Source organism: Arvicola amphibius, chromosome 10, assembly GCF_903992535.2.
Source record: "Arvicola amphibius chromosome 10, mArvAmp1.2, whole genome shotgun sequence".
Taxonomy (NCBI): domain Eukaryota; kingdom Metazoa; phylum Chordata; class Mammalia; order Rodentia; family Cricetidae; genus Arvicola; species Arvicola amphibius.
The window spans coordinates 12132276-12156289 of record NC_052056.1 but is presented as its reverse complement, the minus strand read 5'-3'; positions in this window follow the sequence as shown (position 1 = coordinate 12156289).

Here is a 24014-nt window from a genome sequence, read left to right as displayed (position 1 = left end):
GTAGCCAAAAGACCGGGAGGAAAAGGGAGACAACACCGAGGGTCTCCCTTGGTTCCTGGGAACTAAACCTGCAGCATCTTTTACATTTTTTAATTATATTAATTTTAAATTTTATGCATTGTAACAATTCTTTCAGAAGGTGTCTTTATTAATTTTCTCTTTTTGATACTTGTATCCTAATGTCTTAGTGATTACCAAAGATAATTTTCTTCCACAAAATGAAGAAACAAGCATGGTGTCTGAAAGGAAAAGTTTAAACTTCATCTCAGAAAGTTAGATTAAAGACTTTTTTCTTTCTTTTCCTTTCCTCTATCCTTCTTTCTTTCTTATATAAAAAGGGGTTATAGGAATGGCAGGATAAAAGGGAAGATTAATGAATCTATTTTTAAATTAAAAAGCAACTACTAGTCTCCAATATTTTACATTGGTATGGATTTTTGCTTGATTCAAATTTAGGGATACTTTTGTTATAACATACTATATATATGTTCTACTCTTGTTTAAGGTATTGTACCTGTGCAGCTCATGTAAAAACATAATAAGATTCTATTTTTGAAAGCTATTATTACAAACTATTAGTATTTTTTAAAAATGCTGGTTAGTAGTTAGTAATCTATAACAATCAAACTTGTACTCATGCTATATAGATGGGTGGTCTTCAAACACTCCAGAGATCTACATTTGATGGTATTTAAGATGTTTTAATAACTGTAGTGTTGGGGCTGCGGGCCGGCTTCCCGCTGCCAGGCTCCCAGCCACCAGCTAGCTTATGCCCCGAAATCACAACTCACAAATTGTATTCTTTTAAATACTGCCTGGCCCATTATTTTCAGCCTCTTACTCACATCTTGATTAACCCATATCTAATAATCTGTGTAGCACCACGAAGTGGTGTCTTACCGGGAAGTTTCTAGCTTACGTCCATCTTGTGCTGGAGCTTCATCGCGTCTGTCTCCCTGAGGAGAGGCACGGTGGTCTGACTAACTTAGGAGAGGCGTGGCATCTGACTGAGCCATCTACCTCACTTCCTTCTTCCTGTTCTGTCTACTCCACCCACCTAAGGGCCGGTCTATCAGATGGGCCAGGCAGTTTCTTTATTAATTATCCAATGAAATCATCAGATAGATAGAAGACACACCTACATCATTTCCCCTTTTTCTGTTTAAACAAAAAAGAAAGGCTTTCACTTTAACATAGTAAAACTACATATATATATAAAACTACATATACAAAAGTTATAAAGCAAGAATTACAGTTACAATATTTATATCTATTTTATCTTTTATCATAACAATGGAAAACTATAACTATCTATCCACTCTTCAACTCCATCAAAGACTCCAGAAAGATATAATGCTACCTAAGTAAACAAGAAATAATCAACTTCCAAACTCTAGAAATCACAGAGACATCTTGCTACCTGGACAGTCACCCAAAGTTCTTTTGTACCGTTGGGGCATCCATCTTCGGCCTACAGGCTCATAAGTATCCAGCAGACATTTCCATGAAGCAGGAAATTTCGAAGGCAGTTCAGTCAGTATCTGTTGTGTCCTGCAGAATGTCTCACAGACTCTTTCATGAGTCAGGAACCCCAAAGAATCATCTCACATTTAGGCAAGTTCAGCAGTCCTCTCTCTGTGGGTTCTTTGTGTCCAGTTTCTGCAACAGTCCAGGCAAGAGCAGTTTCTTGCCCAAATGGCTATCAAACTCAATAAGAAGCCTCTTCGATGCCCATCTTCCTCTTGAAGTAGATTGGTGCTGCCAGGAGCAGACATGTCTCATTGTCATGAAAAGTCCTAAGTTATTAAAACATTTAAATGGAATATTCTGTAGTCTTTGAAAGATATTAGGAATGCCTATCTAACTAAAATATATCTCTATATATCTAGAAAATCTAACTAACATAACTATAAGCTTTACTGTTATCGACGATTATCCATTAACAACCTATATTTCCTAATTATACATTACATTTTTAAAAGAACGACACAATCACAATACCTTAATCAAGATCAGAAATACATATAATAAGATTGACCTTAATATCATTAACCAAGATTCACAACAATCCAACTTATTTATATCTATATCATCTCCCCCTTTAAATGTAAAAGAACATTTATAAACAATATTTGGGAATATGGGCGCAGTTATTTCTCTCCAAACTGCTTCCTGCTGAATGGGGACGCTGTTCATCAGATCTTTCGTGGTGTAACCTGTGTGCTAGGTACAGCTCAGTCGGCAGTTGAGTGAAGTAATTTTTGAGGGTGTTCACAACAACCTTTCAGGAGGGCGTGGTCTATCATACCATATTGGTATAGAAGCAATCCACAGGGTTTCATTTTCTGTAAAAACAAAAGAAGAATCTCTTTTCCAAAGTATCATATCCTTAGATCCAAATTCTGAAGTCAAGGTATTTTCAAAATATCTTCCTTGGATTAGTTCAGCAGCATTTATAAACAAATATCTTTTAGCAGCTATTGCTTCTTCCTCAGCATATAAACAATTCAAAGAGAGCATAATAGCATACAGCATCAAGATTCTCTGTGTATTTTCCATCTTTGTACAGCTTTATTTTTACCTCTATTTCGTTTATTTTTACTTTTATTTTTTAAGACAGGTTCTCTGTATCTTTGTCCTGGAATAACTCTGTTGACCAGGCTGTCCTTGAACTCACAGAGATCTACTTGCCTCTGCCTCCCCAGTGTTGGGATTAAAGGTGTGCTCTACAACACCTTGCACTCACAGAGATCTGTCTGTCTCTGCCTCCCAGGCACTGGGATTAAAGGTGTGTGCTACCACACCTCGAAGTCACATAGGTCAATTTACCTTTGCCTCTCAAGTGTTGGGATTAAAGGTGTGTACTACCACACCTAACTACTTTATTTCTTTCTTTTTTACCCTAAGAACTTTAACCTTTAGCATGCATATATTTTTAACACACTATAAATCATTTAGAGGTTTTCTTTGTTTTTGAATCTCTCTTTACTTTATCTTTCTCTCTCTCTTTCTGACCACACAAGTCTTTAAATTACTGAGCAATATGGGTAGGATTCAAGCCATGGCTTTGCCAGCTAGATCCAGCCCATTCCTTAGCTTTCCAGCCTCATGGCAGAGGTACCGGTTGTAGCCATGTTTATCACCACAACTCTGTGGCGGTTCAAGGTCCCTGCCAGCAAGCAAGCTGCAACAGTGTTAAACAACACTCAAAAGCTCCATAGTCGGGACCGCCTGCTTGAAAGAGTCAGAGTTTGCCCTGGCAGGACGGCCCAGAAAGCTGGCACTTCAAAACGGCACAACCTTTTTCCTGCTACGGCTGAAAACCGAAAAACACACGTTCAGCTTTTCATCAATACCATATAAGTTTTTTGTGGCAGGACCTCTTAAAAGAGCTGCACGGTTTTGCAGCTAAAGCTGAGTCAGGAAGCCTCTCTTAGATGAGAGTGCTTGCTATCCAAACCCGAGAAATTGCTGCGACCAAGAACACGTGCTTCACTCCATTCCTTCCCTAGCTTTCCCAAGCTTTCTGTGGATCCAGTTATCCACGTTGGGTGCCATTCTGTAGTGTTGGGGCTGCGGGCCGGCTTCCCGCTGCCAGGCTCCCAGCCACCAGCTAGCTTATGCCCCGAAATCACAACTCACAAATTGTATTCTTTTAAATACTGCCTGGCCCATTATTTTCAGCCTCTTACTCACATCTTGATTAACCCATATCTAATAATCTGTGTAGCACCACGAAGTGGTGTCTTACCGGGAAGTTTCTAGCTTACGTCCATCTTGTGCTGGAGCTTCATCGCGTCTGTCTCCCTGAGGAGAGGCACGGTGGTCTGACTAACTTAGGAGAGGCGTGGCATCTGACTGAGCCATCTACCTCACTTCCTTCTTCCTGTTCTGTCTACTCCACCCACCTAAGGGCCGGTCTATCAGATGGGCCAGGCAGTTTCTTTATTAATTATCCAATGAAATCATCAGATAGATAGAAGACACACCTACATCAAATAACATAAGTCTTCTTAAGACAGTGCAATATATCTGCTCCTGGCAACACCAATCTACTTCAGAGAAGATAATGGACATTGACGAACCATATCTTTACTTTCAATGTGGCAAAACTAACCATTTGGGCAAGAAAATTTCCTTACTTCAACTGCTGACAATATGCTATCCAAATTGGACAACAGGACACAAAGGAAATGAACTGGCAAACTTTGCCAAGACAAGGTTGGTGATTCCTTCAAAATTTCTGCTTCACAGAAAAGTCTGTAAGATATTCTGGCCTCTAGGCTGAAGATGTATGCTCCAACATTACAGAGAAAACTTGAGTGACTGTCCAGGAAGTCAACTGTCTCTGTCATTTCTATAGTTTTTAAAGTTGCTTGCTCATCACTTCCTCTTTAGTTGGGTAATATTTTATCTTTAACAGGTCTTTGTTGAGGTTAAAGACTAGATAGTTTTGGTTTTATAGTTTTTTTTCTCTTATCCAAATTCAGAAAAGAAACTTGCAAAAGAGATGTAAAGATTGAGAGACTTAAAAACTTAAGTCATTTATCTAAGAAAATGTTTTAAGGTCTAAGGAGATACTTTTAGGTTGGTAATACAAATTAAGATAGATTTAGGCAAAAAAACTTTGGGCTTACCAAGATAGAATAGATAATAAAGCACTGTCTCTGAAGTTTGCAAATATAAATTGACTGGACATTAGGAATGCAATTTTTATCTGGTAATTGTTCTTTTTGTACATAGTTTTATTGTATTAGAGTTAAAATCTTTCCCTTTTCCTTTTCATTTAGACAAAAGGGTAAAATGTTGCAGGATATTTGATCACACTGTATAAAGATATGTCTCCGTTTTAATCATATCTGCTTGAGGCACCTTCTGATTGGTTAAATAAAGACCTGAATGTCCAATAACTAGGCAGGAGAGGATAGGCAGGACTTCCAGGGAGAGGTAAGAACTCTGGGAAGAATCTGAGGTGTGTGGGATTCACCAGACAGATGCAGAGGATGGTGAATGTACTGTACTGAAGAGAGGTAACAAACCATGTGGCAGGACAAAATTAATATAAACAGGCTATTTTAAGTATTGAAATCTAGTTGGAAACAAGCCCAAGTTAAGGTCAAGCTTTCAAACAGAATAAGAAGTCTCTCCTTCATCATTCAGGAACTGACTGTCCAAAAGGAAGACCAATTGCATTTCTATGTCAGCCACTGTCAAGTCTTCACTTTATCCAATCAGATTGCAGGAATGACGGGCAAAACTGCCCAGAGCTTATGGGCTCCAGGCTGCCACTGCCAATGTCCTGGGAAGTGATAGACATTAGGACTGGCCTGTTCTGTGGTGACAGCTCCAGTCACACCCGCCAAACTTCTCCATTTTTCTTTAAAGACAATGTCTGGCATAAAAAGTAAATGCCATTATATGTGAAGAATAAAGAAATATTTCTTACTAAGCAGAAAATTAGCAAAAATCAAAATTAGATCCACATGATGGCAACATTGGGATTACTAGACAGTAACATTGAAAACACTATTATAATAGATACATTCAAGTAAATAGAATCCCATGTATTAAAAGTAAATGAAAAAAGAATATCTCTTTTATAAGAAAAATAGTATTAAAAGAAACAAATGGCTTTTTCAAAACTGAAAATTAATGAGCCTGAAATTAGAGATTTATTTTATTTTTCAGACATCTAGCATAAAATAATAGATAATTATGGAATGGCAATCTAGGGCAATGTTAGACCAAGAAATTAAAGTTATGATGTCCCTTAAATAGCAATTAATCTAATAAAGGCATGAAAAAGGGAAACTAGTGAACAATATGAGCACATGTCAGAACATTTCTCCATCATCATTCTCTCTGTCAGGTGTAGAAATATCCATAAATAGATATTTCTAAGGACGCCAAACATTGGTGATGATAATATAATAATGGAGACACACAGTTGGAGGGACTGTTTCCCTTATTTACTGCAACAAACATGGCTGATAATAGCTTAATTGCTTCCTCCGCTGGAAGATTTTCTTTCCTTATCTCACATACATTTTTTTCATTGTTGCAATTACTTCCAGCTGCCTTGGTTCCAATGTCTTCCAGCAGGTCTAGTGATTCCATCCTGTTGGTAGTGGCCAAAGTTAAAACTGAAGGTTGATTTTTTAGTTTTCTTTCTCTAGGGTGAGTGGTTTCATTTCTCAAAGATCCTGTTCTTTAACTATTTAATTGTATTTACTCATTTTTCTGGTTTTCTCTGATTTCTCTTACTCCCAAACTTGAATCTTATTATAATTTGACAACATTGACTTCTCTTGGGTGTACTGAGTGGGTAGATTTTTAACCTCCATACTGAAATTGAAAAAGAGCAATGGGCATGGTGGAGGGGGATTCGAGGAAGGGAAGAAAAGGGATAAAATTATGTAATTATACTATAATTTCAAAAAATATAATAAAAACAAAAAACACACAAAATTTTGATGAGTATGGAAAGGGGGTAGTACTACTGTAACTTAGAGTACCACAAGGAGCTCAGCATGGAGGCTAAAAATCTATCCAGTCAGTAATCAGTGCTGCCAAATATATATTCTTGGTCATGTAGCCTTCCACTAGCATTTGGCAGGCTTAGCAGAGGCCACAATCTTAGAGAAACTTGACTTGCTTTCTTCTAGCAGCTAACAATTACAAATACCTTCTTGGCTGTGGCTGGTGTGTTGTGTCCAGCTCTCCTTTCCATGCTGGGGTTTGTTCTGGCTTGGGCTTGCTCAGGTTTCGTGCATGCTGTCATAACTGCTATGAGTTCACATGTACAGCTGCCTACTGTGCTCAGAAGACACGTTTTCCTCGTAATCTCACACCACCTCTAGTTACATATACTCTTTTTATGTCTTTTTTTGCAGTTAATCATAAACCTTGGAAGGAGAGTTATGGTATATATTTTTCATTTAGGGTTGTGAATTCCATAGTATTTTATTTTCCAGACTTGGGCCAGTTGTAGTTGTCTGTGTTTGTCCTATTATACGGCAAATATAGCCTTTCTGATGAGGATTGAATGATATATTAATCAATGGGTAAGATGATAAGTTATTGGGAGTCTAAATCTATGCCCATTTAGAAGACTAACAATGGTAGCATCTCCTGTAGGGCCTATGCCTTGTCTAACCAAAGATATGTCACTAGATAATGGTGCTAGGTATAGGTTTCATCTTGTTCAACAGTAATTAAATCTAACCAGAAAGATGTTGTTAATTTGCAGGATGTTCATAGCTTTACCACTAAAGGGGGACTCTAAAATTATAAAGGGATGCTGTGTTTGTCGATGCTAATAATTAAAATTATCTCACTTTTTATTGTTTATTTATTTTGGTTTCTTATTTTTTAACGATAGGACCAGGACCTTGAGAACTCAGATGAATGAGTGAGTAGTACATCAAGTAGATTCTCTGAGTGATTTGTGTGATAATATGGCAGGAGCCACACTCCAGGCAATCACACTTCCCAGTTATAACCTCCAGCAGAGAAATCCCAGTCTCTGGTCAGATTCTGATTCCTATCAGTTTAATCTAGCGGAGGCAGCAGATAGCTCTGTGACTGTGCTGTGAAACTTGGGAAGCAGATGTCTCATCTCACCTGCATCAGCTCATTTTGTGCTAAATTGGCAGGAATGTCAGTAAAAGTACCTCCACTAGGATAGGTGAAAAGATATGTCAGTTAGAGGAACTTCCTCTGGGATAGGTGAACAGATATGTCAGTTAGAGGTACCTCCTCTGGGAAGTAAAAGTACCTTCTCTGGAATAGGTGAAAAGAGATGTCAGTTAGAGGTACCTCCTCTGGGGTAGGGGAACAGGAATGCCAGTTAAAGGTACCTTCTTGACATAGGTGAACAGAGATATCAGGTGGAAGTACCTCTTCCGGGATAGGTAGTCAGAGATATCAGTTAGAGAGCATCTTCTTTGGCCTAGGTGAACATAATTTTTGGAGTTACAATTTCAAGACGAATTTCAGGTTTTACTTTCCCTCCTTCCAAACCTGAGGTGTTAGGAAGTTTCTCACATTTCTCTCATTGTTGAATCAGTGACATGACCTTCCTCCATCAGACATTTACCTCTACACACTTTTTTAAATTGACTTTGAAATTAGATAAAAGAAAATGAGAAGAAATAATTTAAGTTAAAACTGTTTAAATTAATATGAATGCCTCGGTTGGTGTTGCAGGACAAGGAAATGGTAGATAAAATTGACAGAAGATGAATCACATGACTAAAAACTATTAGGTAGGAAATTTCTCTGCTCCTACCATAAAATAGAAGTGAACAGAGTCTGAACTAAAGAAAGACTGTATAGTTACAGTGAAAAATAGCAGTGGGAATAAATTTATTTTGCTGAGGTTGAGTTAAAACATTTACTCTCTCAAGCACATAGACACACAGATATACATCAGATTCCCAGCTCTCCACTTTTGCTGTTTTGTAATAGCAAGACCACCCAAAAGGAGACACTAATAAGCAGACAGTGATTACATGACCCACAAAAAAGTTAGTGAGTGGAAGAAGAATTACAGATAAGTTCCAATCCTTTTTTGTTTTAGAAACTTGAAGTTATCTTCTCTGCAAACTTTTAAATATTAAAGCGCAGATGTCCTATATTCTACCTCCTATTTAAACTAAACACAAAGCACTTGAAATTAACTTCCATTTTCCAGACACACAATGAGGTGGAACAATGAGTAGAGTGGATCAAAATGTGCACATACGCAGTTTAGCAGAAAAAAATAAAAACTGAGTATAGTAAAGATAAGACCAAGTTGGGTCTTTACAGTCATGTAGCTGTAATGGGTACAGAGATTCAAGTCGGGTAGAAACACCTTTTAAAACTTCTGTTTGAACTGAGGAAGAGTTACTTTTCCACATGTAAACTCATTTACTGTATTAAGTAGGCAGGGAAGACAAAACTGAATACTGGGAGAAAAAAAAGGGCGGAATGAGAGACACCATGAGTCCACCACCAGAGATAGACATGCTGGAACTTTGCTGGTAGGTCACGACTTCGTGGTGATATACAGATTAATAGAAATGGGTAAAATTAAGATGTAAGTGTTAGCCAAGAAGAAACTAGAGCTAATGGGCTAAGCAGTGATATAATTAATACAGTTCCTGTGTGATTATTTCAGGGCTAAGGTGGCTGGGCGGCTGGGATGAATAACTAGCCTCCTCCTATGGTACAAGATTGTTTTGGCTATCCTGGGTGTTTTGTTTTTCCATATGAAGTTAATTATTGTTATTTCAAGGTCTGTGAATAATTGTGTTGGGATTTTGATGGGGATTGCATTGTATCTGTAGATTGATTTTGTAGGATTGCCATTTTTACTATGTTGATCATACCTATCTAAGAGCATGGAAGACCTTTCCATTTTCTGGTATGTTCTACAATTTCTTTCTTCAAAAACTTAAAATTCTTGTCAAATAGGTCCTTTACATCTTTGGTTAATGTTATTGTAAGATATTTTGTTATTTTTGGCTATTGTCAAATGTGATGTTTCTCTGATTTCCCTCTCAGGTTCTTTATCATTTGTATATAGGAGGGCTACTGATTTTTTTTAGTTGATCTTGTATCCTGCCACATCACTGAAGGTATTTATCAGCTATAGGAGTTCTCTAGTAGAGTTTTTGGAATTGCTTATATATACTATTATATCATCTGCAAAAAACTAAAATTTAACTTCTTTCTTTCCAATTTGAATCCCCTTGATCTCTTTTTGTTGTCTTATTGCTATAACTAGAACTTCAGGCACTATGTAGAAGAGATAGGGAGGGAGTGGACAGCCTTGTCTTCTTCCTGATTTTAGTGGAATCACTTTGAGTTGCTCTCCATTTAATTTGATGTTGGTTGTCAGCTTGCTGTATATTGCTTTTTATTATATTTAGATTTGTTCCTTGTATCCCTGATCTCTCAAAGACCTTTATCATGAAGAGTTGTTGGATTTTGTTGAATAATTTTTTCAGCATCTAAAGAAATGATCGTATATTTTTTCTCTCAGTTTATTTATATGATGGATTACATTGGTATATTTTCATATGTTGAACCAGCCCTGCATCTCTGGGATGAAGCCGACTTGGTCATGGTGGATGATTTTTTCAACACGTTCTTGGCTTCAGTTTGTTAACATTTTATTGAGTATTTTTGCATCCACGTTCATGAGTGAGATTGGTCTGTAATGCTCTTTTTTGGTTGAGTGTGTGGTTTTGGTATCAGGGTAACTGTAGCCTCATAAAAAGTGTTTGGAAATATTCCTTCTGTTTCTATTATGTGGAACACTTTGAGGAGTATTGGTATTAGCTCTCTTTAAAAGTTCTGGTAAAATTCTGCACTAAAACCATCTGGCCCTGGGAATTTTTTGGTTGGGTGGGTTTTGATGAAAGCTTCTCTTACCTTGCAGTTTATAGGTCTATTTAAAATTTTCACCCAGTCTTATTTAATTTTTGTATCTATCAAGAAAATTGTCCATTTCTTTTATGTTTTCCAGTTTTGTGGAGTATAGGTTTTTGTAGTATGACCAAGGGATTCTCTGAATTTCCTCAGTGTCTGTTGTTATGTCCCCCTTTTCATTTCTGATTTTATTAATTTGGATGTTCTTTTTCTTCCTTTTGATTAGTTTGGATAAGGGTTTTTCTATCTTGCTGATTTTCTCAAATAATCATCTCTTTGTTTCATTGATTCTTGTATTGTTTTCTTTCTTTCTATTTTGTTTATTTCAGCCCTCAATTTGATTATTTCCTGTCTTCTACTCCCCCTAGATGAGTCTGCTTTGTTTTGTTCTAGAGCATTAAAATGTGCTGTTAAATCACCGATGTAAGCTTTCTCTCTTTTCTTTATGTGGGCACTTAGTGCTATGAACTTTCCTCTTAGTACTGCTTTCATAGGCCCCATAGGTTTGGATATGATGTGCCTTCATTTTCTTTGAATTCTAGGAAGTCTTTAATTTCTTTATTTCTTCCTTGATCCAGGGGTGGTTTAGTAGTTCACTGTTCAATTTCCATGAGTTTGTTAGCTTTCTGAGAGTAGTATTGTTGTTAAATTCTTTTTTTAAAACATAGGGGCTTACTTCAATTTTTTTTTTTTGAGATCTGTGGAGGTTTGCTGTGTTACCAATTATGTGATCTGTTTTAGAGCAGGTTTTATGAGGTGCTGAGAAGAAGGTATATTCTTTTGGTGTTTGGGTGGAATGTTCTACAGATGTCTGTTAAGTCCATTTGATTCATGACATCTGTTAGTTTTCTTATTTCTCTGCAAAGTTTCTGTCTGATTGACCTGTCCATTGGTGAGAGTGGAGTGTTGAAGTCTCCTGCTATTAGTGTGTGGGGTTTGATGTGTGATTTAAGTTTTAGTAATGTTTCTTTTACATATGTGAGTGCTCTTGGATTTGGGGCATAGATGTTCAGGATTGAGACTACATCTTGATAAATTGTTCCTGTTATGAGTATAAAATGTCCTTCTCTATCTCTTCTGATTGATTTTATTTTGAAGTCTATTTTGGTAGATATTAGGATAATTACACCTGCTTGTTTCTTAGGTTCATTTGCTTGGAAAACTTTTTCCCAACCCTTTACTCTGAGGTAGTATCTTTCTTTGAGGTTGTGGAATGTTTCTTGTATACAGCAAAAGGCTGGGTCCTGTTTTCATATCCATTCTCTTAGTCTGTGTCTTTTTATACGTGAATTGAGTTCATTGCTATTAAGTGATATTAATGACCAGTTGTTGTTAACTCTAGTTATATTTTGGTAGTATTTGTATGTTTCCCTTCTTTGGGTTTTGTTGGTGGGAGGTTATCAGTTGCCTGTGCTTTTGTGGATACAGTTAGCTTCCTTGGGTTGGGGTTTTCTTTCTAGTACTTTCTTTTGGGCTACATTTGTAGATATGTATTGTTTAAATCTGTTTTTATCATGGAATATCTTGTATTCTCTATCAGTGATAATTGAAAGTTTCCTGGGTATAATAGTCTGGGCTTGCATCAGTTGTCTCTTAGTGTCTGAAGCACATCTGTCCAGGACCTTCTAGCTTTCATGGTTTCCACTGAGAAGTGAGTGTAATTCTGATAGGTCTACCTTTGTATGTTACTTGACCTTTTTCCTTTGTAGCTCTTAATATTCTTTCATTTTTCATACTGGGTTCTAGGGTTCAGACTACAACTAGTGCCAGTTTTAAGGTTCAGTTGGAGCTCCAGGTTTAGAATTAAGCAATGACAGATTAATGAAATGGGTGGGAAGATTGATAAGCTGGCAGATGAGAGAAGGGGATTGATTCTTGAGCAAGACTTGAGGTTCTGCTCCATGAAGGGAAATAGAGACAGAACCAGGGATTCCCTGGCTCTGCTACTAGATAGCAGTGAATCTTGAGGTGGTGGGGCAGACAGTAACAGGTCTAAGGCAGCTGATCTGGAAGCTAACTGTGTCAAATGTGGGATCCCTTATAAATATCTGTTCTACAGTGGAGAATACCAACAGAATGAAGATGGCCTAGGAGTCATGACTGAAGGGAGTGTTGAGGAAGAACATGGGGATTATGAATTTACACCATAGGGCCAAGTTGCATGAGAGTGGAGGTGTCCTACAAGGAGGGGATCATTCGGGCAGGATTTAGATAGGTGGAGTAGACAGAACAGAATGCTGGGAAGAAGGGAAGTTAGGCAGTCATCATGACTCTCCTCTCTGGGTCAGACGCCATGGAGCCAGCCGCCAGGTCATACATGCTGAATCTTTCCCGGTAAGCCACCACCTTCTGGTGCTACACACATTACTAAATATGGGTTAAAGCAAGATGTGAGAATTAGCTAATAAGAGGCTGAAACTAATGGGCCAAGCAGCATTTAAATGAATACAGTTTGTGTGTTGTTACTTTGGGGCATAAGCTAGCCAGGCGGCCGGGAGCTGGGTGGCAGTAACACAGCCTGCTGTACATCACTACATCTGAGTCTTCTCAGTTATTTGGTTCTGTAAAAAAATAATGATGCTGTATTACTACTTTCAAAACTATCCTATGTGTACTCCATCAATTGGTGGGCTTTTGTCAGGAGATCTCATATGCTAGGTATTAATCTAAACACAAGAGTTAAAATATAAGTCAAAGTCCCCAGACTGTGCACTCTAGGAGGAAGAGACACAAAGAAAGAGAAAAATCACAAATAGGATGGTTTATTTTTTGTTGGAAGTACACACAGAGTGACTTCTGCTCTAATGCACAGGGTGAACAGACTTTCTATCTCTGGAAGGAGGGAGGAAAGGTTGCTGAGGTGAGAGGAGTGCAGGGAGGACATGCCAAGCAGTGGTGCAGCCAGGAGATGAGCAGACCTGTAAGGAGTTCAATGTGCCTGTGGCTCAGGATGCTGACAGATGAAGCTGGAGAGACAAACTGGAGTCAAATCACAATGGTCCTTGCTTCTTCTGCTATTTCTTTCAAGTTCACTTTGTTCCACTGGTTTTCAAGTGCCTCGATCTTCTCAGACAACAAGTGAAAAGGGACATGATATGATTTCCATCATAGAATATGAGTTCTGTCTCAAGGAAGGATGCACTTTGAGGGACAAAGACAGAGGCAGAGTGGGATGTTTAACAAGCTGTTGCAGTTAGTGAGCTGAGGAACAAGTCAGGACAAACAATTAAAATAGGGCCTTTGGTGATGGAAAAGAAGATGAATATTACGGGCATAATCAACGTGGTGTACCGATAAATATTTTCTTAAGGCGTGGTCTTTAACTAATTAGATGTGTGGGTGAAGAAAAGTGAGAAATCAAGGGTGAGATGCAGGTTCAGGCTTGGGAAATAGAGTGGGTAACAAGAAAAGTCAATGATTGGATAGTGAAGTCATTCCTTCTGCATCTTTATATGCCTGGGAACTGTAATGGTGGGGCATGGAAGACGGGTAAACACTCCAGGAGTTAAGCCTACTGCTTTCTTCTTTTAATCTTTTCCTCAAGAATAGTACTTTCCATAAACAGATTTGGTGACACAAGCCTACAATCCCAGCTACAAGGGAGACTGAAGTTCAAAGCTATCTTAGCAACTTAGTGAGACCATCTTAAACCAAATGAAGGTAGAAGGAGGGATAGAACTCCGGATAGAACACTTGACTGTCATGCACAGAGTCTTGGGCTCAAGCCTTGCTGCTAAGAAAAACACTGATCTTCAGAATGAGATCAGCTACCTTTTGAATTGGTTACATTTAGGTGAATCTGGCATCTGGAGATATTGGTTTAAGTGACTATCAGATGTTAACTGAATACCACTTGGTGATCTTTTGTTGTATACTGTTGAGGCTTCCTCTGACTCACATGAGTCAAAGGCAATTATGAGTCACTGGGAATTCTTATACCTGACATACATGTCTGGAGAAACTGGCTTGGAAATAGTCAGAAATAAAAGCCAATACAGAGGGCCACCGAAGAGCCCTAGAAGGCATTCTGTAATTTGAGGGTCTGTTCAGGGAGCCACTGTGGAAGTGATTCAGCCACTACAACTTGGAGGCTCTTTGTCCGTCTGCTAAAGGTTTCAATTCCACGGTTCTCAAAATTATTGCCCATCATGAGTAACATCTCTACTGTTTAGGTAAGAGAGGACTGGGCCCCTAATTATAGTCTTCAAGAAGGGAAGGGGGTGGTAATTCCTCAAACATTTGGAAAGCACTCTACTCTTAAGAGAAAAAGAATTCTAGCCAGACAAAAATTACAAATGCCCACTTCAAGGTGATTCTAACCTTCCCTGTTTGCTTTCTGTTTTAAAACCATCATGAAAATGAAATGGAAGCTTATGGAGTATGGACATGAAAAAATCATTTATAGTTTAGAGAATGTAGATTTCTTTTAACACAACTACCTTTTAATCCAAAAATAGTACTTTCAGCTTTAAAAAATGGACATTTTAAAAACAGCAGCACACTGATACTGAACTAATAAAACACAATAGGACATTTGATAGTTGGAAGAAAACACCATTTAGATTCTGTGGGTTAGAAACTGGACTGGTGAAGCCAAGGACAGAGAAGCAAATATGTGAGAAAAATGGGAGCAGACACAGAGAACGCTCCAGCGCTTCTCAGACAAACTTCAGAACAACACTCAAACCAAATCTCCAACCCTTGAGCATCCTCAGGGAACACCCGTCACTAATTACAGGACTGAGATACGCAAGCAGCCACTTCAGGGATGTGAGGCACCCACATCCCTCATCCTGATGGCAGGGTTTAAGATGTGGCTGTGTTTGTTTGTTTGATGGTAGGAGGGAGCTTAAATTTACTTCCCCTGGCCTCAGTAAATGTTGATATATCTTCCATCTAATCTCATTCCAGAGCTAGGGGATACCTGTGCCAGCTACAGCTTTGTTTGCTCTGTGCAACATGAGTTCACTGGAAGGCTGTTTGTGCAAATGTGGGGAACAGGATTCCAATTTGGTCAGGATTTCTGCTTTGAGATTGCTGTGAAGTCTCCTCTTCTAAGAAAATAAGTTAAAAACCCTGATTCTGAAATTCGTGGAAGGATTTTTTTGGTTTTGCTTTGTTGAGACAGGGTTTCTCTGTAGCTTTTGGAGCCTGTCCTGCAACTAGCTCTTGTAGACCAGGCTGGCATTAAACTCACAAAGATCCGCTTGCCTCTGCCTACTGAGTGCTGGGATTTTAAACAGAGCTTTATTTCAAATAATAGTTTTGATGATATTTTTCTTTTCTTTCATTTCTAATATTGTTTTCCTTGCATACCCATTTCTCCTTGTGTGTGTGTGTGTGTGTGTGTGTGTGTGTGTGTGTGTGTACATGTAAAAGGAAGAAATCGACACTGAGAAAGTTGATGTTCCTTTGTAGGGTAGCATGAAACAAAGAGGATGAGGGAAAGGTGAAGCTTGGAATTGTATTTATTACTTTATTTCAGCAATGAGATTCTTTTCTTTCAAGCATTGACATGCGGTAGTCTGCCCTGCTAGCCATATGCAGTTAAGGCCCATGCAGAAGCTGAGAATTCAATTTCTACTTTCTTCAAGCTAGAGTGGTGTCTACTATGGGAAGGATGTAGCATATCTCCCGTAGACTCATGTGTTCAGTCACTGGTCCCCTAGCTGCTCATTCTGTTTTGAGAGGCCATAATATCAGTGGGATGTCAGATTTAGCTGGTGGGCATAAGCTACCAAGGGCTAGCCTTTTTGGCTCTATCTCATGCATGTTTCCAGTCTGGTCTTTGTTTACTGGCTGGCTGAGGTGTGAGGAGCTTTTACCATATACTCGTAACACCTTGGGGCTACTCCACAATGCCTTCCCTATTATGGTGGACTGAGATTAGTCTGAAATTCTGAGCCCAAACAAGCTTCTCCTTCCTTAAGTGGTTTCTGTGAGAATTTTGCTACAGAGACAACAGATGTGATACAATGTTTGGATATGCTTTCTTTCTTATTTGGTATTTACTTCTGGTCCTGTATAGAAACAGTCATGGAGGGTAGACAAGAAGGGTCATTCCTCCTGGGAGGTCGGTGGACAAAGTGTCTTTAGGAGAAATTAAATGATTTAAATCCATTACAGAAAAAGACCCAGCAATCCTGCATAGGAAATGTTTTATTGCTTTCATAGCTAGTAGAATTTGTTATGCTTTCAGGGAGTATAGACCCCATTCAACATAAGGTTGTGAGTTGGAAGAGATGAGGCCTCAAATTCTAGCTAAAGAAAATTCTGTTGACGTCAAAGATGTGAGACAATTGAATGAGTTTGAATCTCAGTCTTCAACTATAGTATCAGTTTTTATCTATAAATTCAAACACATGGCTTTGGAAGGGATATATATATATATATATATATATATATATATATATATATATATATAAAATCAGTTTATTATTGTTAGAAATGATACTTTTTTTCGAGACAGGGTCTCTGTAGCTTTGGTGCCTGTCCTGGAACTCACTCTGTAGACCAGGCTTGCTTTGAACTCACAGAGATCCGCCTACCTCTGTCCCACCCCCACCTCAGTGCTGGGATTAAAGGTACAAGCCACCACCGCCTGGTCAAAGCTTGCTTTCTTATTTGATGATTCTGGAAAGATTCTTTAGAGTGTTTATGGATGTGTGTAAATATAACCATACACAGACAAAAATACATGGTTTGGGGTGTAGAGGCATTTCATTTGTATTTTAATAAATAAAGTTTGCCTGAAAATCAGAGAGTAAAAGAGCCCCACTTGTCAGCCTTACAGACCAGGCAGTGGCAACACAAGTCTTTAATCTCACTAGCCACACTAGTTGCCATAGAAACCAGGTGGTACGAACCTTTAATCCCAGTGGTGCACACCTTTAATTCCAACCCTAGAGTGGACTATAAAATGGAAGAACCCGATCTCAGACACAGTCTCATTCTGAGATTTCTGGAGGCAGGATAGCCATTTCAGACTGAGGTCTAGGTTAGAACCAATGACTGATTACTTTGCTTTTCAGATCTTCAAGTTGTACCTCAATTTCTCTTGCTGAGTTTTTATTAATCGTGTTTCACTTGAGTATGCAAAAGGTATTTGTGTGTGTGTGTGTGTGTGTGTGTGTCATTAACAAATAGTGGCAGTGACTGAACTGATAGTCTTAATGCCACTGAGTTAGCATAAAAGGAAAATTGTAACTGATGAACATAGCATTAGGTTCACTTCACATACTGTTATACAGAGATTTAATCATTTTTATCTGACTATTTTGTTTACGAAAATCAATTTCTATATTAAAGATGATATGTGTTAGAAAGGAGGAGGCAAAACTGGATCTAAAATGGACATGTAGCCTGTAAGGTCTTCTATCAATTTGGGAGGGGACAATAGGAGGTAAAGAGCAGAAACGTATAAACAGGGATAACTTTATCTTTCATATGAAATATAAACCATATGTTGGAGATGAGTGATCGACAGTTCCTCCTAGAAATTGTTTTTCAAGAAGTTCTTTTAACATATCCTTAGTCAAGTGTTGCTTAGATCTGCTTGCTGCTTTGTTCCACCAAACTTCCCCCTTGTGGGTAGGTGTTGAGTAGGCATGGGGTCAACATCTCAGACTCCCAGGAGACAAGCTGGGTGTAGCACACACAGTTTATTTGTGGAAGGGGAAAGCTTTCAATAGCTTTCTAGAGCCCCTACATGCCCAGGGGAGGGAAAACAGCAGTGTCTCTCTTGGCTGTTAGAGACTGGTTCATGGCAAGGCAGCTGTTGCTGGGAGCTCTCTTGGCAGACCTAGGTTTGGTCAATTTGGGGAAGTTACATACTGCATGCTCAGATAGCCAGTTTAGTCTGAGTTTAGGACAGCAAGGGCCTGGGTAAATATCCCCCCACAGTCAAGGCTACTTTTTTTTTTTTTTTAGCCTATCATGTCTATAGGTACAAACCACACATGTGGTTACTTGGAGAAACTCCTATTTTCAATTCACATGACAAATGAAATTTTGTGAATTTCTGTATTGTAGTGAGAACGGCGGGGCTGTGTCCCACCACCCGGCTAACTTTACACCTGAAATAATTACACTGAAACTGTATTCTTTTAAACACTGCCTGGCCCATTAGTTTCAGCCTCTTACTCACATCTTGATTAACCCATATCGAATAATCTGTGTAACACCACAAAGTGGTGTCTTACCGGGAAAGATTCAGCATGTCTGACCTGGTGGCTGGCTTCATGGCATCTGTCTCACTGAGGAGAGGCATGGCGATTGCCCAAGGCATCTACCTCACTTCCTTCTTCCTGTTCTGTCTACTCCACCCACCTAAATCCTGCCCTATCAAAAAGTCAAGGCAGTTTTCTTTATTAATTAACCAATGAAATCAACAGATAGAAGACCCGCCTCTATCACTGTATATTTGGGGTTTTTTTCAAAAGGGGGTTGAAGTAAAATTTGGACTCAAAGATACCTGGAGTGGCCTACTAAAGGGTTTTAAATTTTTATTTGTTTATTAAAGCATACAAAATTGCGCCACGTTCTTGATTATACTGCTTGATATTTCTTCACAAGAAGTAGTTGATCCTGATATTAAATTGAGGATGTCGTTCTAACTGCAAGAAGTTTCTCAGCCTCATCTCAGTCTGCAGTAAATTTACTTTGCATGGCTAGTTCCTTTTTAAGAACAGGAAGAGTGGGAAAGGATTGTAATAAAGTAAATACCGATAACATTTAAAAATACTGCCTTAGTTTTAGAAAGCACAATTCCTGTATTTTAGTTTTTGACTTGGAAATAGTAATACAGATGGCATGCTTGGAAGTCTAAGAACTTTACCTCCAATCTTTCACACTTACATCAACATGATTTAGAACTAAGTTCTCTGTATGGAGCCAAAATGCTTTTATTTTCACAGGATGAACATCATCCATATGTGGAAATTGGTTCAAGTCATGGATCCAAATTTCAGAAGTAGTATTGCACCCTCAATTCTAAACAGAAGCAAGGAATGAAGGTTGTTTTGGCTACTACAGCTGTTGATTCCCACTGAGAAAATTTCTACAAGTGAAATTATTTACTTATTCATGTTTAAAAGATGTCCTTCTGAGAAATCGCCACACTGATATCCAAAGGGGCTGTAACAGTTTGCAGTCCCACCAGCAATGTAGGAGTGTTGCCTTTGCCCCACTACCTCTCCAACATAAATTGTCATCAGTGTTTTTGATCTTAAAGGTGTAAGATGGAATCTCAGACTTGATTTGATTTAGATTTCTCTGATGGCTAGGGATGTTGAACATTTCCTTAAGTGTCTTTCAGCTGTTTTACAGCCCCTTTGGATATCTGTATGATGATTTCTCAGAAAATTAGCAAACAACCTTCCTCAAGACCCAGCAATACCACTTTTGGGTATATACCCAAAAGATGGTCAATCCTACCACAAAGATGTGTGCTCAATTATTTCATAGCAGCATTGTTTGTCATAGCCAGAACCTGGAAACAACCCAATTGTCCCTTGACTGAAGAATGGATAAGGAAAATCTGGTTCATTTACACAAGGAAGTACTACATAGCAGAAAAAAACATAATGACATCTTAAGATTTGCAGGCAAATGGATAGATCTATTTTATATACCATATTGAGTGAGGTAACCCAGACACAGAAAGACAATTATCAGATGTACTCACTCATAAGTGGTTTTTAAACATAAAGCAAAGAAAACCAGCCTACAATTCACAATCCCAGAGAACCTAGACAATAATGAGGACCCTAAGAGAGACATAAATTGATCTAATCTGCATGGGAAGTAGAACAAGACAATATGTCCTGAGTAAATTGGGAGCATGGGGACTATGGGAGAGGGTACAAGGAGAGGGGAGAGAAAGGGAGGGGAGCAGAGAAAAATGTATAGCTCAAGAAAATCATTTAAAAAAAGTAAAAGAAAAAAGTTATCCTTCTGAATAAGGATAAAGAATTCTACTGCCTTCAAGCATTAGGTAGGTGTTTAGTGCACTCAGTGTGCTTTTCAAAACGCCTCATACCCTAGTTGTCTGTCTATCTTAAACATATTGTCTAACATAGCAGATAACAGCCGCATTCAACTATGAAGACTTGACAGAAAAACCGAAGTTATAAAATAAAAATTTCATGTATTTGAATAAAATAGCTCATTATAGGATGTCTTATTAGCAACTTTTTATTGATCAGACAAAAATGAGAGTATTTGGGGTCATGGACATTAATGTTGCTTTAAATATTTTTACAATGTTATTATGAAATATTTGAAGTTGCCTCTGTGGCCTGTGCTATGTTCCTTTGGACATATTGGTGCTGCTCTTTATTTTTCAGTGGCTCAAAGTTGTTTTGTTTACTCACATGTACTATCTCATTTCTCATTTTCCTCCTCTGTATAATGATAGCAGACATTTGTTTTAATTAACTGGTGATTTCTCAAGAAATTATTGATTCTCCCATGAAATTTCAGTTTTGCAGAAAGTATCTTGTCTTTGCTAAGAATAAATTATTTGCAAGTAGTTGGGGTGCAATGATATTCCACAGTCTTAGTCTTTCTGTTCTCAACAATTCTCCAAGCCATTAAGACCAGCACCCAAAGCATGTGGAAACTGACACTTGCAGGGTTAAATTTAGTGTGCTTTTAGTGAAATGTTTTAGTTGTGTCCCCAACTAGTACCTAGGCCAGTCTTGACTTCTGAATGTCTCATTTGTTTTAGAGACAGCTTGGACAAATCATTTCCTTCAAGCATGATAGCAAGGTGGTTTGAAAACTATCAGTAATCAATGTGATACATAGTGGACCAAAACACTCTACTCCCTAACCAGGACACCTCTGAGAAGAGAATCCCATGGAATGCAGTACCTCAGAGCACTGAGTTTATATTTATAGAGTCTACAGGCTCTGTTTGCTGTGGCAGCCTTCATTTCCCTCCATTCTCTTCTGGTCCCACATCTTACTCCTTTATACAAGTCCTAGGAATATTTAAAATAAACCACTTTCTCAAAATGTTCATCTCAGTATGCACCTCTGGGGAATCCACTCCCATGTCTATAACTGGAACCATTGAGATTGCTTCTAGGAAGTCAATTCTGGAAACAGAATTTGGGAATTGGTTCACTCAGTAACAAGATGGCAGCAGCGATGATGTGGGTACCATGTGGACTCTGAGGGATTAGTTCTGTTAATATTTTTATACTTTTAGGGAGAGATCCCAGGGAAAAAAAGGATACATGTATTATTCAGTATCTATGAAATTGGAAATTGTTCTCTTACTTAGTGGATGATAGCAGGTAGATCTCTCTGTGCTTTGGTTAGCCAATTACTAATCAATGTGGAATAGGATAAAGAATTCCACTTTGTTTGTCTGAGGGTACTAAGGGAACATTTATGCATATACCACTGGAATTAAAACCTGAAATAGAAATGACATATCCTAGCCACCTACGTGGTCCATTTTCCAATTTATCCTAATCAGAACTTTTAGCAGTGATGCAGTAAAGCTGACAGGTATCATTTTAAGAGGAAAAATAATGAGGAAGCACAGAATCTAGGTTTAAGAAGTTGTCAGGAACAAAGGGACTTGGGAGGTATCAGGAGTGTACAGACACTGATAGTGCCCCTGCTCAGATCTAGGGAGGACAGTACTCTATGTATCTCTGCTGCAGTTGCCTCCCCTTACAGCTCTTATTCTGGATGTTTATTTAGCTGCCCTGGTAACTGCTGCCCTGAACATGCATGTGTCTGTAGCTGTATTAAAGGCATTCTCCAGTCAATCTCTAGTCTCTTTAATTTTCAAATCTGAACATGGGTGAGTTCCTCCACTTGTACCAACCTAAGTAATCTGATTATGTTTCTTCTAAAAAGGCATCTATATACATTTTCAATCTATGTACATATTCTATTATCTATCTATCTATCTATCATCTATCATCTAACTATCTACCTATCTATCTACATATTCTAAAGAAACATTCGAAAAAAAATGTAAGACAACGTTTTTGAGGTTCAAAAAGTTACTTTGTATATCTTTGTATATACTTTTTATACTAGCTCATTTCTTTTTTTTGCAATTTATTCCAAAGAAAGTTTACTAATATATTGTGTAAATTAAAAACTGATATTTTGTGATACAGTTTAAATAACAAAATAAAAGTTCAAAGCCATGTATTCTGTATAAAAGGTGTTCTTTATGAGATAATTAATGAATATTAATATTAACAGATTTTCTTTCATTTTTCCCATAGTACTGGTGAATATATGATATTAATGAATGAATGAAAAAGAAAAAGATGGTATCGTAATACAGATAGCATGGAATTCTATTTCTGAAATAAGTTTCACAATGCATTAGCTATCCTGTTCTGATAGAAGATTCTTCAAATATGTTAAACACCTCCTCTTCAATAATAAGTTGTAGTGTCCATGCTACTCAGAAATCATTGTGGGGTTTGGTCAGTGGTATTTAAATGTATTTTTTCTCAAAGTAGTTTATTTCCTTCTATTGTTGGGTAGCATGATGGTTGCTCTTGATTGTCAACACACCAGAATCTAGAGTCAGCCTCCAGACACAACTGTAATTAGGTTAATGAAGGAAGGGAGCTGAGCAGACTAGCATTCATCACCGTCTGCGTCTCCACTGCGGATGTGATGTGACTAGCTGCCTTTTGATCCTGTACCCATGACTTCACTACCACAGTGAAAAGTACCCTTAAATTGCTAGTTGCAGAGACCTCTTTCTCCACTCAGTTTTGTTAGGACATTTTATCGCAGCAACAATAAATTAAAAATAATATCCTATTACGTGTGAAGATATGCAACAGCTCGCTCATACCCTAAGACAACCTGCCTTAATGAAGCTCTCAAAGGACTTTTTCTATTGCTTTGTGGAGTCTTGCAGCTTTTGCTTCTACACCTAAGGTCGTAATCCATTGAGAGTCAAGGTAAGTATCGAAGTTGAATATTGGTCCACATAAATATCCAGGCTATTGCAGAGCCACTTACTAAACATCTCCATTACATTTATGCCTTCCACTTGCTGAAAATCAGTTGAGCATCACATGTACAGATATACATCTAAAAGTTTTGTTTTTGCCCATTTGACAATATATTTATGTTTAAAGACATCCCAGTCTTAATTTCTACAGCTTTCTATTTAATTATACTAGTATAATACTTCCAACTCTGTTCACTCTTTTGGTTATTTTGATCATTTAGGTTCCAAGCTAAATTCATGAATCAACTTGTTGATTTAGAAACCATAAAAATTTCAGTTAAAAAGATGGAAATGATATTCAGTTTCAATGTTATATCTTTCTGTGTGTGTGTATGCTTAGTGCGTGTAAATAAACCTAGGAGTCAGGGAATGTCAGAAGAATGTGTTGGATCCTGTAAAATAGGCATTACAGGAAGTCACGAGCCACAATGTGGGTGCTGGGGCCTGAAGCCAGGTGCTCATCAAGCAGTATAAAGCAGTCTTCACCATCAAGCTATCTCTCCATCCCCTCAACATTACAACTATTATTTCACAAAAGTTATATATCTCTTCATGTAATTTATCTATATTCAGAAGTATTTAAGACATT